The sequence below is a fragment of the Mesocricetus auratus genome, unplaced genomic scaffold (assembly GCF_017639785.1).
Source record: "Mesocricetus auratus isolate SY011 unplaced genomic scaffold, BCM_Maur_2.0 Super-Scaffold_100676, whole genome shotgun sequence".
NCBI lineage: Eukaryota > Metazoa > Chordata > Mammalia > Rodentia > Cricetidae > Mesocricetus > Mesocricetus auratus.
The window spans coordinates 90,648,391-90,661,093 of NW_024429266.1; the positions used below are offsets into that span (position 1 = coordinate 90,648,391).

Genomic DNA, 12,703 nt, shown 5'->3' on the forward strand with positions numbered 1-12,703 from the left:
CACCTGGCTCTGCCTTCCAAGTGCTGGGATTAAAGGTGTGCCCCACCATAAGCAGCCAATGAGACTGAAGCAGGAAAAAAAGATCTTCCAACAAAGAAAAGCCAGCGTCAGACAGGTTCACTAGCATATCAAACTAAGTCTTTGAAAAAGAGCTAACACCAATGCTCTTATGCATAAAATAGAGTAGAGGCACATCACCAAATCCATTCTATGGAGCCATAGCTACCCTGGTACCCAAACTGAATAAAATCCCAACAACAACAACAAAAAAAAAAAAAGAAAACTGAAGACCGATGTTCCTGGTGAACACAGACACAAGAATTTTCAATAAAATTCCTTCCGAGCCAATTCAAGAACATATTAAGAAGATCACACACCAAGATCAAGTTGGTTTTACTCCAGGGATGTAAGATTGTCCTTGGAATACAGAACGTATATAGGTTTTAGGGAAAAGTCCATGATTACCTCACTCTACAGAGAGAAGGCCCCTGACAAAACTCAACACCCCTTCATGAGGAAAACCCTGGAGAAAGGAGTAGAAGGAGCACACCTCAATACAATAAAGGCCATATATGACAAATCCATGGTCAGTGTTAGACTGAGGGAAAACTGAGGGCGCTTCTTCTAAAATCTGAATGCAAAGAAGGATGCTTACTGTCTGCTCTTAGCCAATATAGTAACTCAAAACTTTAGCCAGGTCAATGAGGCACGAGAAGAGGGCGGGGGCGGAGGACCCAGGGGTAAAACCCAGGAAGGTTGGGGCCAGCTTATCGCTATTTACTGCTGGCACGATATTGTATCTAGACACCGGGAACCACTAGAACACTCTACAAACACCTTCAACAAACTAGCAGGGAACAAATTCAACACACAGAAATGAGTAGCTGTGTCACTTGCAAAGAAGGAAGTGCAGACAACCCCTTAATAACTGCTTTAAGAAATCAAACCTACAACCTAGGAATAAGCTTAACCAAAGAAGTGAAAGATCTCTGAAGCGAAAACTTTAAGACAACAACAAAGGCACTTTAAGTAAAGACACTGGAAGATGGGCAAGGCTTTCCACACTCAAGGACTGGTAGAATCGGTGTCGTGGATATGGCTATAGAACGAAAGTAGGCAGATTCAGTGCTAGGTCGACACACCCCAGGGATACTTGCAGATCCATATGTGTTGCTGCTGTATTCACAAAAGCCGGAAAGTGGAAAGTTGATGCCCGCCAACAGCAAATGGATACAAACAATGGTATCCATGCACAGTGTAATCTTATTTAGCTGTGAAAAGAAATGAAATCATGATGTTTGCAGGAAAATGATTGGAAATAAGATTGAGAAAGGCAGATACTGCATGTCCTCTCCCCCCCTGTCTCTCTGTCTCTGTCTCTGTCTGTCTGTCTGTCTGTCTGTCTGTCTCTCTCTCTCTCTCTCTCTCTCTCTCTCTCTCTCTGCCTCTCTTTTTGTTTTTTTAGCTGGATTTCTTTGTGTAGCTTTGGCTGTCCTGGATCTCTCTCTCTGTAGTCCAGGCTGGCCTTGAACTCACAGAGATCCTACTGCCTCTGCCTCCCTAGTGCTGGGACTAAAGTGCAGGCGCCACCGCCGCCGGACATGCTATCTTTCTTATGTGGTGCCTATGTTTAAAATTGTGCAGGTGCGTGTGAGCTCATGCAGGTGTGTCTGAAACTAGAAAGAGGCTCATACCAAAGCAGGGGAAGAAGAGCTTTTAAAGGGGTGGCCTGGGGGAAAGGAGAGGGTAATGGAACTCATATGACCCTCTTGTAACTACCAAAGCCAAAGTCAGTTTTTCTAAACTCACCAGCATTTGACAGGAGTCGATTTCTTGGAAAAACCAGCGGAGACTGGGGTAATCTAGGGAGGATCAGGCAGCATGTTCGGAGGCCAGCCAGACCTCAGAATGTAAGTCATTCCGTTCCATCCAATTATGGAGTGTGATTGAGACGGTGAAAAGGCACGGATGAAAATTATCCAAGTGTCATGGAGGGACATGGCCCAGCTGTCTCTGGAGGCTCTGCCCCCCTGATTCTGGTCAGCGCTCATCAGTGGCAGGCCCTGGCTCTGGAAGGAACAGCTCTGCCCCCCTGATTCTGGTCAGCGCTCATCAGTGGCAGGCCTCGGCTCTGGAAGGAACAGCCTGTCTCCTTGGGACAGAGGCCTGAGATTTTCCAAAGCTCTTTATTGCATCTTTTGGTTTTGGTACAGCCTCCATTGGCTCAGAGACCATAACACTGAAGGAGAGAAGGGTGTAACTTGCCCACAGAGCCTCCAGTTGTATGCACTGGACTGTAAGGCAACTGGAAATGATCAGAGCAGGGAGCCAGGGAACATGGGAGGGGCAGGATCATGACGCTGGTTTTCCTGGTGCGCCTCCTCATCTGTTAGTTCTGGAAGGGGCTGGCTTCTGGAATTCAGCTGAGCAGCGAGAATCTTTTCCTGTTTCTCCTTGGTTCCGTGTGTTAACTGAGGATTCCCACACAGACTGCCTCAGACCTTGAGCCAACTTTGTAGTTGGCAAATGGGTTTCTGCCTGGTTTGGGCCAGGAAGGGGGACCTCAGGAAGGGGAAGGCTCCTCGGTGGAGGATCTGAGGTGTCCTCGATGAAGCTGTGTCTAAGCTGACCAGCTCGAAGATGTGTTTACTTCGACAAGAGCCACCTAGCAGTTAGATAGTCAACAAAATCTCTGGAATGTGCTGAGGTAACTGTGGAGACATGTACATGTGTATGAATTCTCCATGTGCATGTGTGCACATACAGACCAGCTACTGTGTTCATTTCTCCCTGTGTGTCTCGCCCTACTGGTTTTCACATAAAACTAAAAACCACCAGGTTGGCACGATGAAAATGTCTCAGGTCGTCTCACAGTTTGCAACTTGGTTCCGCAGCATGGTGGGACCTTCCAGGGGGGTCATCATGGACCCGGGGCTTAGTCCTTAATTCATAGGATCGACCAGATACAAATCTCTTGAGATGATTCATTTCCAAAATGCCCCATTCTCATATTTAGATATTGTTTTTCAATGCTAATTACCAGTGGGAGAAAGCGAGATATAACATCAATTTGTGGATGCTCTGTGAATGTACAGGTCAGGGAAAAAGGAAGTAAGATCGTTGTGCGGTGGTGGTTTACACCTTTAATCCCAGTACTGGAAAGGCAGAGGCAGTAGGATCTCTGTGAGTTCAAGTCCAGCCTGAACTACAAATCAAGTTCCAGGTTAGCTGGGGCGGTTACACAGAGAAACCCTGTCTCAAATAAATAAATAAATAAATAAATAAATAAATAAATAAAGAAGTAAGATCAACATTATTTATTAGTTTATTGTTTATTATAGTCCAAGCTGATCTCAGATTCTCTATTCTCCAGCCTCAGACTTCAGAGTGCTGGGCTTACTGGGATACACCACCACCCCTGCCTGGCTTCTAGTATTGTGTAAGAACGATCTCCTTGCTCTAAATGCTTTGCTGTTCTCTCAGCCAGACAACCAGGAGCGTTCTCACTGGGGTTCCTGGCACGGGGCACGCAGAGCAACGCTGGCTTCAGAGCGTGTCCTCCCTGGGTCTTTAGGTAAGTCCTCCCGCAACAGTAGGCAGTCATCCCTGAAGGAGGAGAAAAACAAGCGAGCAAACAAAATGAATCTAGCCAAAGCTCCGCCCTTGCAAGAAGGTTGAAAACCTGGTTGGGCCCAGTACCCTGCCTGGATCCAAACGGAGTCTGCTGTCATTCAATGAGTCAGGAAACCGCCTCTTGCCCAGGGACCCACATTTGCAAGACTTAAGTTGGGTTCTAGGGTACCAGAGAAGCTGGAGCACCGAGGAAGTCCCGCCCCCGAGCCCAGACATGAGGCCTGCCTTAGACTGAGACGGACTGCAGTAACCAAAGGCTGTCCACCGAGACTTTAACACGGGGTAACACAGCAGCCTGTGCTGAGAAAATCCCTTCTAAGAGGATCAAGGACAAGGTACCAGCAGCTGAGTAATTTCAATTCTTTGTTGCGCTGAAGATAACTAGCAACTACAAAACCCAAGCCAAGCTTTACTCTGGATAGACTGACCACACCTCCTACACAGTAGTTTCAGGGCAGTAAAGTGCGGTTCTTCCCTCCTCCCTCCCCCCTATCCCGGCCCTTCCCCCCCCCCTTCCTTTCGAGGCTGGGTCTTGCAATGTAGTCTAGATTGACCTGGAACTTATAAGTGTCACCATGTATCCAAAGCTGACCTGAAACTCATGATCCTCCTGCCTCAGCCTCTAAGTGCTGACAGGGATTGTAGGCATGTGCTACTCCACACAAGAGGCGTGTCCGTTTCTAGTCGAAATATCCTTTACAACAGTTCCTGCTATTGTTTCACCAGAGAGCAAGAGAGAGGCATGTGTGCAACGAAATGGACGACTCAATGTTAAAAGACAAAACACTCAACGGAATGAAAGCAGAGGAGTGACCCGCATGTGCGCATTATCAGGCAGTCGACTTGGAAGTGACTATGAGTTCTATATTAAGAGATCTTGCATCGATAGGAGGATGAGTACATGGAGAATGTCAGATGGTAGACGAAGACTCTAAAAGAATCAAGGAGGAAAGCTAGGACTTAAAAAGCATGCTGTCATAAAGAATCCTTCAACAGACTGTCAACAGAGGATGAATAAACACAATTAACTCAACTGAAATACAATGTGAGGAGACAGGGAAAATAATAAAATACAGCAGGAAGAGATACAGAAGGGTATCAAGCAGCTATATACATGAAGTCAGAGAGAAGAGAAATTTGAAGAGGTAACTGCTAAGAATTGCTAATGTGATTGGAGAAAAGTCACAACTCCAAGGAGCTCAGAGAGATGGAGGCTGGGATGTGTGGGGAAGAGACTAAATTGTTGAAAGCCCGTAGTGAAGAAGCTTGAAGGTAACCAGGGATGGCAGAACCACAATATCAAAGCAAGCTAAAACTGTAAAACATTACACACAGAAGAACAAAGACTGACAGTAGATTTCTTTTTCTTTTTTTGTTTTTTGTTTTTGTTTTTCAAGACAGGGTTTCTCTGTGACTTTGGAGTCTGTCCTGAAGCTCGCTCTGTAGACCAGGCTGGCCTCAAACTCACAGAGATCAGCCTGTCTCTGCCTTCCAAGTGCTGGGACTAAAGTTGTGTGCCACCAGTGCCCGGCTGACAGTAGATTTCTTGTGAGAAACAGTTCATGCAAGAAAACAATGGAAAATTATTTTCAAAATAGTAAAAAATAAAATTGTGAACTTCAAATTTTATACTTGAAAATACTTATAAAAAATGAAGCTGAAATGAAATCTGTTTCACACACGTTGGTCAAGTTGGTCAAGCATACTCAAGGCTGTGGGTTCAGTTTCCAGCAGTGGGAAGAAAAGCCAGGCACACAAAATCTGAGATGATTTATTTAGCAAGCCTAAAATACAAGAGATATTAAAAGAAAACTTTCAGGACTGGTGAGATGGCTCACTTGGTTAGGTGCTGACTACACAGCTATGATGACTTCAGTTCGGGTCTCCAGCATTCCTATCAAAATGCTGGGCACAGCAGTGTGCCTGTGACCCCACGGACTGGGAAAGGGGACATAGAACAGCCCTGGGGCTTGTTGATCAGCCAGACTAGCTAAATGGGTGAACTCCAGGTTCAGTGAGAGACCCTGCCTCAAGAAATAAGGTGGAGGCCAGGCATTGGTGGCTCACACCTTTAATCCCAGCACTCGGGAGGCAGAGACAGGCAAATCTCTGTGAATTTGAGGCCAGCCTGGTCTACAGAGTAAGTTCCAGGACAGGCTCCAAAATAATACAGAGAAAAACTGAGAGAGAGAGAGAGAGAGAGAGAGAGACAGAGACAGACAGAGAGAGAGAGAGAGAGAGAGAGAGAGAGAGAGAGAGAGAGAGAGAGAGAGAGAGAAGAGAAAGAACAACAAAATATGGGGAGCAATTGAGAAGAGACCCAACACCAACTTCTGTCTTCTGCATGTTGTGCCCAAATTCTGAACCCCCAAATCACCAAGCAGAAAGTCTTTTATTATTAATGAGTTAACTGCATTAACTTGGGCTCTTCATCTGTCCAACACAGCTGCTGGTATGAAAAGGACCCCGAGAAACTGAGAGGCTAGGAACCTATTGGGCAGTGTAAGGGGAGTGTGGGGCCAGCAGCAGTCTCAGGATTGGTGCGCTTCCGGGTTTGGGTGACCTGTCCTGTGTTGATTGGTCAACTGGTTGTTATGACCTAGAGGTCTTCCCAGGGCTGTTGCTATGCTCTGCACAGCACTGTTACACCACTTTTACGTAAAGCACTGTAAAGCATGTCAACTAACTTCTGATTGGTTCCTTGCCATGTGACCTAGGGCCTGGCAAGGTCAGAAGGCCAGAAACTAAGCACGTGTGCTGAGTCAGGGGCCTTTGTCTTTCTGGGTCTTTTCTGCAAAAGCAGCGGGGAGGGCGGGGGGATGGGGGGTTGGGGGGGGTCTGGTCCCTTTGTGTATGCACGTGTACCTCATGCACACCTGTACACACATACACACACAGAGAGAGAGAGAGAGAGAGAGAGAGAGAGAGAGAGAGAGAGAGAGAGAGAGAGAGAGATGCTTTAGTTTTGGGGGGTGAGTATAATGCCAGAGATAAATTTGAACCTTCACAAAGAAATGAATGAAGACATCTAAAAAGTAGTGCAGATGAATAGATTACAAGCCTGTTGCCCATCTCGACTTCAGCAGGGTTGCTTTTGTTCAGTTTGAGCCTCTGGCTCGCCCCCTGCACAGTCCAGAAAGCCCCATTCCTGTCTCTCTCCAAACCCTGTCTTAGAGAGTCTCCAAACAAAGGAAAGTCACCAAAGCCCAATTCCACTTCCTTGGCACCTCGCCTATAATCTATAAAACTTTCCTGCCCTGGCTTGGGTGCTTGACTTCTCTGGCCTCAGTCTGCGAAATGGACTCTCTGGTGAGTTTCTTTGGTCAATAAACCCGTTGCTATACTTTTTCAATGCAGCTTGATCTGGCTTACTGAATTGGGGGAGGAGGAGAAACATTATGGGGGGGGCAGAAAACCTATCAACTTTCACTATGTTAGATTAGTTTTTGTTTGTTTGTTTTTTGTTAGTTTTATGAATTATATTTTTTGGCTCTACTTTAAGTTCTCAAACATTTTGGAGATATGGATCTGCTAATATTGGGGGTGTTCATGTTTTATATGTGTGTGTGTGAATGCACTCGTGTGCACACTTGTGCACATATGTACATATTTATAAGTGTACTTCACAACGGGGCATTCCAACAAATAACTAATAACCCTTTTTTTTCAAGTTAATGTAACCCAAAATTTCATATGGTCAACTCATTCAAGCTGTAATGTCCCAGCGGGAAGAAAGATGCTCTAAAGAGGGCCGCTTGTTCTTCCTTCATGGAGACAATAGGCCCCAAGGAATTTGAATTTCTCCGGGGGTCGGGGGTTGTCTCATGCTGGGGAAGGGAAAGACTGGGGTCCTCATACAAGCCAGGGAATGCTGACATCTTGCAGGGCAGATCAGGAGTTAGAAAAGAATGGTGTGTCAGGGATTGAAGAGACCACACCTAGTCTGGGAATGCTTAGTGATACACACCTCTATTTAAGTCTAAATCTCAGCTCAGGACCCTGAGGATGGGTTTTGGGATTACTGAACCTCTTTATTTGTTCCTCTTCCCAATGTGACAACATTAAATAAATGTCCCTTTTCTGTTTTTCACTATTACTTATCTCTCTAATTGGTGTATTGAAGACAAAGAAGCCCAACCTACCTTGTCAGGGTGGTCAAAGCCTAGACTTTGACCCTAAAAAAAAAATCTCCATTTATATCATACACACTTGCATGCACACACACACACACACACACACACACACACACACGTATGGAAATGCCCATACATGAACTTTGAAAGCCTAGAGACCCATAAGCAAAACAGTTTATACACAGACCTGTTTATCCATGCTTACCTTTCTAGTCAGTTCTATGCTAGGGCCTAGGGATAATAAACCAAGATCAATATCTGACTTAAGAAGTTTATGATTGCCACATGCCTTTAATCTCAGCACTGAGGAGACAGAGACAGGCAGAGATCTGAGTTCAAAGGCAGCCTATTCTGCAGAATGAGTTCCAGGACATCCAGGGGTACACAGAGAAACCCTGTATAAAAAAAAAAACAAAGAAAATGAAAGTTCATGATCTAATGGGAGTTAAAACTAATAATAATAATAATGATGATGATGATAATAATAGTTCAATACATTCAGAACCAATGAAGAACTAACCTACCTCCATTTTAGGCTTAAGAGCATCTTACGGTAAGTTCATTCCTATTTTATGATTAAATGTCTTTCTCAAGGATTGGACTATGCCCCACCTGTGACCTTAACTACAGATGGCTCTTCACTGCCTGTTTCAGGAAACCATGACTTTGTTTCAAATAGGTGTTATAATCATCTTGCAACCCTACCTTTGTTTCAAAAGGTAATATGACCACCTATGACTGCCTGCATTTATGGCTGTCTGCTGTTATGACTGCCTTGTGATGTCCACCTTGCAGTCATCTTTTTATTTCAGGGGGGGACTAACTTGTTACGCTTGTGTTTTGCTCCTGTACCCCGTCTACTTCTTTGCCCATCAAACCCCCCATTTGGAAACTTCTACCCCTGAGCTATAAAAGCCTAGTATTCCTCACATCCAGGGCTGACCCCTGGAACTCTACTTTAGGGGGAGGCAGCATGTATAAGTGAATAAAAATTAATTGCCTGCTTTAATTAACTTGGTCATGATAATTTGAGTTGAGGGTTAAGGCCAGATCTATGGCATAGCAGCTGAGTACACCAGATACTGCAGCTGCCTTGAGAAGAGTTGAATCGTTTCTGTCTATGGTACCCTGCTGTCACAGGGAGGAACATTCTTTCCATTGTGATAAGAAGTCTGTGTGTGGTGGAACACACCTCAGGAAGCAGAGATCTGTGTGAGTGAGTCCCAGGCCAGCCATGGATGTATGATGGGGATGTCCTTCTGTGTATATGTTTCTCTTCTTGGTTGATGAATAAAACACTGATTGGCCAATAGCCAGGCAGGAAGCATAGGTAGGGAGACCAGACAAGGAGAAGCCTGGGGACAGGAAGACAGAAAGAGGCCATGAGGAGACGCCATGCTGCCCAAGGAGTAACATGCCGGATTACGGGTAAACCACAGCCTCATGGCAATACATAGATTAACAGAAATGGGTTAATAATTAAGACAGAGCTAGCCAATAAGAAGCCTGAGCCATCGGCCAAACCATTTTATACTTAATATAAGTCTTTGTGTATTTATTTGGGGCCAAGAGGAACCGGGTGGGACAAAAACTCCCGTCTTCAAATGGCTCCCATTACCATCTTCAGACATACAGTGACTGAAAACAGAAAACCAAAATAACAACATAGCCATGTAGTCACATGCAAAATGATGACTGAAGAGGAGTAGGAGCAGAGGAAAGATACCCCCAGGAGGTTTCCAGGGAGTCCGTGGATGAGGTATGGTAGGGTCCAATCTAAAGCAGTGTTAGTGGGAATTTATCCTGAAGACATTTAAAATAAAATTTAAAAAATGGATGAAACTTCCTGAAAAAAATGGAATGGGGGAATGAGGGAGACTATTATCTTGCATCACCACTGATGACATTCAAGGGTCCTTAGGTCCCTTCACCTTCATCACTGTTGGAGTGGTTTTTTTTTTTTTTAAGGTTTCATTCATATTTTAGATTTTTTTGAGACAGGCTTTCTCTGTGTTGTTTTGGAGGCTGTCTTGGAACTCACTCTGTAGACCAGGCTGGCTTCAAACTCACAGAGATCCACCTGCCTCTGCCTCCCAAGTGCTGGGATTAAAGGCGTGCACCACCACCGGCAAGCTAATTTTTTTTTTTTTTTTTTTTTTTTTTGCTTAGTTTCCTAATGTTGCCTGTTGTTCTGATTCGGTGAAATGGAGTTTCTCAGTCTAAGTGGTGTGGATTTGTGTTTCTCGATAGCTGAAGGGGTTGACCTTTTTTTTTTCACGAATTATTGGTAATCTGAGCTTCATTTGAAATGTTTCTGTCCATTTGTTTGCTATTCGTTTATTAGAGTATTGTCATTTTCAGGTTCATTTTTTTTAGTTCTATGTTTTTAAGATCTTTAAATTTAGTTCTATATTTTTATTTTATATTTAGTTCTGTATTTGTCTTCACTCCAGTTTTATGTTTTCATTTTGTTTTCTTTGTGTCCTGAAGCTTTTCAATTTCGTGTGCTCTCAGTGGTCAATCCTTGCTATTATTTCCTGAGCCGTCAGAGTCACTCAGGAAGTCATCGTCGATGGCTGTATCTTGAAGCTCTTCCCTGTGTTTTCCTGTAGTACTTTCAGGGTTTCGCATCTCACGTTAAGGTCTTTGACCCATTTTGAGTTGATTTTTGTGCGGGTCAGAGGGTTCTGGTTCCGATATTGTGAGTAGTCACTTTTCCCAGCACCCGCCTGGTAAGAGACTGTAATTTCCTCAAGGTTTGTTTTGGGCACCCTTATCAGTCATCAGATGGCTGTAGATGGAGCTGTGTCTGGGTCAACTACTCTGCTTCTTTTGTCTGCACATCTGTGACAGAGCAGCACTTTTTTGACTACGGCTCTGTGGTGGGTCAAACCCAGGAATTGTGGTTCCTCCCGCCCTGCTTTGCTCCACCTGCGAACCCCGTTTTAAAGGTCCCCATGCTCCCGTAGGAGTTACAAGACTTTTTTTTCTGGTTCTGTAAAGAATGTTACTGGTGCTGTAATGGGAACTGCACTGGTTCTGAAATCTTTTTCCGTAGGCTGGTGTTGGAACACGGCTGTCATTCATGCACCTCTGTGGAAAACAAAAACAAAAACAAAAACAAATGCTCGGTGGGGCTTGTCTGCCACGTGCAGCTTGTCCTTGTGACTGTATGCTTTACTGGCGACTCTTCTTAACCCTCAGAGTGTAAACCGGCTGATGCTCTGAATGAAGTTGTCTATTGCATGAGACTCTGTTTCCCGCCGCGTGTGTCAGCCGCGTGTGTCAGCCCCGTCCTCCCTGGTCCCACACCTCTAGAGTGGTGAGCAGTATGGCGATCTTAAAGTCTAGACGCTGGTTATCCATGAACACAGGCTGCCTTCCAGGGTCCCACCAAGTCCCTCTTCTGTGAGTCACAGCTTTCCCTGTAGAGGTTTGTCACTTTCTTGGTTAGGTTTGTTCCTATCTGTTCTACGTTTTAGACACTATTGTAAATAAGATTCCGCCCCCGAGTTCTTTCTCAGCATGTCCACAGTTACTATCCCATAAAATAGTTACTGATGGGTTGCTTTCGTATTCTGCTACTTTGTTGAATTTTTGATGTCTGTATTTTGGTGGAGTCTCCGAGTACAGGACTATGCTCCCAGCAAATGAGAATGTCTTCCTTTTTATTTGTATCCTTTTAATCCCCAGTCCCACCCCCAGTACCTTCACCTTAGCTAGCATTTCAAGTACCATGCTGAGTAAAAGCAGTGAGGGTGGACGTCCTTGCCTGTGCTAATGAAAAGTGTTTTTCATTTTCCTCAATTCAGTAGGCCATTGTCTCTGGCTTTGTCCTGTTACTGTATATAGTCTTTCCTATACTGAAATAGGAGACTCCTAGATCTAGTTCCTTCCTTCCTTCCTTCCTTCCTCCCTTCCTCCCTTCCTTCATTCCCTTCCTCTCCCTCCCTCTCTTCCCTCCCTCCCCTCCCTCTTTCTACAGCTTGAACTCAGTATGTAGCTAAGGCCTTGTTAATTTATGTTTAGGTTTTCTGTATCTTCTTAAGTCAATGTTAGTAATGCATGCAGTCCAAAAATGTATTCATTTCTTCTAGATTTTCAACTTATTGAGGTATATATTTTCAAAGTAATTGTTATGGACCTACTGAATTTCCTAGTGCCTGTTATAACATCTCCTTTTTTTTAATCCCTAAGTTTATTCTTGTTATTTGGTTAGTTTGGCTAAGGGCTGACCAACCTTGTTAATCTTGTAGTGTCGGCATTAGCAGCTTTAAATATCCCCAGAACTGCTTTTGATGTATCTCACAGATTCTGATATGCTGTTTTCCATTTTTGTTTGGTTCTAGTTGGTGTTTGTTTGTTTGTTCATTTGGCTGGTTGTTTTTTGAGACAGCAGATCATGTATCTCTGCAGACCTCCAACTCTCTAGATAGCCATGGGTGACTTTGAATACTGATCATCCTACTCCATTCCTGAGTGCTGAGATTACAGGCATGCACTATCAGGCTCAAGTTCTGTGGTGTTGGAGACAGAATCCAAGGTTTCACTTAGCAAGCGCTATACCATGGTATAGCTCCAATCCCTGATTCTAGGATTTTTAGATTTCTCTACTGATTCCTTCAATCACCCATTCAGTTGTGCGTTATCCAGTTTCTATTTGTATAGTTGTTCTGGCTACTAGTTTCTAGTTTCACTTCCTTATAATCTGATAAAGCCAAGAATGATATTTAGATCTTTTTTTGCATTTATTAAGACCTAGAATATGATGTTTTATAGAGAGTTCCACAAACTGCTGGGAAAAGTCTATCCTGCAGTTGTTGGGTGAAATGTTCAATCCACTTGATTTTTATGTACACTGCATTTTAACTCTAAGTTCCCTCTTGACTTTTTGTATCTAGTGACTTGTCTATTGGTGAAAATGAGGTAATGGTGTC

The 12,703-nt window shown here is 44.2% G+C and overlaps 1 long non-coding RNA gene across 1 annotated transcript; it reads right to left on the reverse strand.

The window, feature by feature from the left end:
- Positions 1–3,302: 3,302 nt before the first annotated feature.
- On the reverse strand, positions 3,303–8,134 carry LOC121136984. The gene is made up of 2 exons (XR_005874189.1): positions 7,972–8,134; positions 3,303–3,606 (listed from the first exon to the last, which is right to left on the reverse strand). It is a non-coding gene; the product is annotated as an uncharacterized LOC121136984 (long non-coding RNA).
- Between the last annotated feature and the right edge of the window lie 4,569 nt (positions 8,135–12,703).